This window comes from Amia ocellicauda, chromosome 17, assembly GCF_036373705.1.
Source record: "Amia ocellicauda isolate fAmiCal2 chromosome 17, fAmiCal2.hap1, whole genome shotgun sequence".
NCBI classification, from domain to species: Eukaryota; Metazoa; Chordata; class Actinopteri; order Amiiformes; family Amiidae; genus Amia; species Amia ocellicauda.
Window position 1 is genome coordinate 27,238,608 of NC_089866.1, and position 2,597 is coordinate 27,241,204.

The following is a 2,597-nucleotide window of genomic DNA, read 5'->3' on the forward strand; positions in this document are numbered from 1 at the left end:
ATTTTAGTATACTTGTCTCTTCTACATAAGAAAGTTTATATTGTGGTCTACAACTGATATTATATTACTATTAATAGTTATATATGGATATACATAATGTATAGAATTCTATTATTATCATTGGTAGCATTATCACTCACAGATTTTAACTTTGCATCAAAATATCAGAATAATTAAATCAAATTTTTTCTTACCCTCTATCTCCACAACCATATATATGTGTGTTGAGGCTCAGTTAACTCAGCAGTGTGGTACAGATGACACTGAGGAGTTGCCTTATCTGGGCCAGCTGGGCAGCATCGGGCCTCCAGGCTCTGGAAGCCGCTGCTGCGTAGCTGTGTGGCTGTGCTGGTCCCCAGCTGTCCGCTCTGCTGTGCTGGATGGGCCCTCTGGGGATTGGGGAGTGGGGAGTGGGGAGTGGGGCTGCGGGGTCTCCAGGGCTCTCTGTGCTGTCGGGCATTCCTTTAGTGTTTTAATATTGCTGGAGAGTTTTAGGGAGACAGGGAAGATGGGGCACTGTTTGGCTCCGTGTGGCTGGGGGCAGACTGCAGGGTGGCCGGCTCTGGCTTCTGTTTCTCTGCCTCAGTCTGCTGCTTTAAAGTGCGGACGCCGAGAACGAATTAGTCCAGACTGCTCTCGCTGCCCTGCACCATGATGGTCCCGTTGTGGTATACATTAAAAGTGAGCATCACACTGTCTGTGTCTTTCTCTCCCAGCACTGAGATCTGCCTGCCTCTGCTAATGCCCCTCTTGTTGTTATTGGGGTATGTCTGGCACAGGGTTTTGTGAAAGGCGGTGGGGTACTGGGTGTAGAACAGTAGATTGTTCTTGACACTGTTTTCTCCTTTACTGTTGTAGTCTATGATGAGGGTCTCAGGAGATGCTCTCATCACAGCTTGTTTGTAATCCTTCCTAGCCTGTGCAGAGCGATTGTCTTCAGGGTATCGGATTTCAAAAGGCAGCTCTGCAGTCAGACTGCTGTTCAATACATTTGTATCAGTCTCAGTGGCAGTTGAGCTTTCTCCAACTGTCACTCTATTCAAATCGGAGAACTGCATTTTCATTTTCTGAGAATGCTTATTTATTTTATTCATATTTTTTTAATTATTTGTCTCTATAGGTGAAAGGTCTTACCTTGAATTCTTGTCTTCAGCTTTTCTTTTCTGACTTTTCTTCCTGAACTGTCTCTCTGCTTTCTTCTTTTTGTGTTTCTCTTAAAATTATAATTTCTATTCCATGTCTTCTGTGTATGTTTATAGTACTATATATTCATTTGTAGATCACAAATTAAACCCCCTTATGCATAAAAACAAATGTTTTTTTTAGGAGCTCATATCTCTCTCTCTCTCTCTCAATTCAGTGCATTTGTATTGTCTAAGCAATTGGACATACATACATACATACATACATACATACATACATACATATATATGGGAAAGAAACAATACAATTATAAATCACAATAAGATGTAATAAAGTACAGAAAAACAAAATGTAATAAAATGTGATCTTTAATACATACAAATAAAGAAAATAGGTTTACTATTTCCAGATTCCTTTTTAGAAATGCAATGACATGCATTACAAACAAGTATTTACATCTGTGCCCCTCAGGCTGTGGCAGGTGGCGACATAGTGGGCAGCCAGGGGGGCTGTGTGTCCCTCCCCCAGGAGGGCTGACCGTTTTTCTTTTTTATCGATTTTATCAACGATTGGGTGGGCATTCATTATTTTGTTAAGGAATGTGTCCCCTATTTTGGGCATCTCTCGCTCTCTCTCTCTGTTCTGTGCGTTTGTCGTCCCCGTCCAGTTACCCTGGCCCCCTGGAGCGTGGCCTGCCCCCACGGGCTGATTGGAAGCATCTTGGACTCGGGTTCCTCCTCATTATGTATAACGCTTTTGCCTTTTGCTAAAGCTTTCCGTGGAGGGGAATGTGAATGAGTTTGTACCATTTATGGGAGGCTCCGCCTTTTTGGGGCAAAGCTGTGATCCAGGTGAACAGCAGATTGGGCATATGTGGGCAGAGGAGGAGGAAGGGCGGTCAAGCAAATAAAGCTTATTTGCAAGCTGCTAAGGTACACAGTGAGAGAGTGTGTGTGTGTGTGTGTGTGTGAGAGAGAGAGAGACAGCCAGAGACAGACACAGAGAGAATGAGATCTTACAAAAATTACAGTTTTTAAGTAGTTAAAGTTATAAGTTGTGATTTTTGTTTTAAAACAATACTAAATGAAGGTTCACTGAAGACGAGGAGAACATTTTACAAGAAAAAAATGAATAGAAAGAGGAAATTTAAAGATAGAATCTGAAGACAAAGATCAAAGAGACAGGCAGGAGTTAAGTCTATATAAGACTATAAAACTGCAATAAACAAATACTACGGATCAAGAAATAGCTAGTAATAATAATTATAATTCTTAATAAAAATCAATATCGATCTCTTCAAACTGCTGTAAGAAATTTGAAAGATGCAGAGTGAAGTGACAGTTGAAGAAGGCTTTCCAACTGCCAGTGAAAAAGGATACATTTGAAAATGTATCCACTTCAGACAGCAGCATCAGCAGCAGCAGCAGGGAGATCAAATACCCCGAGGAGCTGCG

At 41.5% G+C, this 2,597-nt stretch overlaps 1 non-coding gene across 1 annotated transcript; it reads left to right on the forward strand.

Moving 5' to 3' along the window:
- Positions 1-1,865: 1,865 nt before the first annotated feature.
- Positions 1,866-1,980, forward strand: LOC136713315 (U5 spliceosomal RNA). Its single transcript, XR_010804937.1, has one exon. It is a non-coding gene; the product is annotated as a U5 spliceosomal RNA (small nuclear RNA).
- The last annotated feature ends 617 nt before the right edge of the window (positions 1,981-2,597 follow it).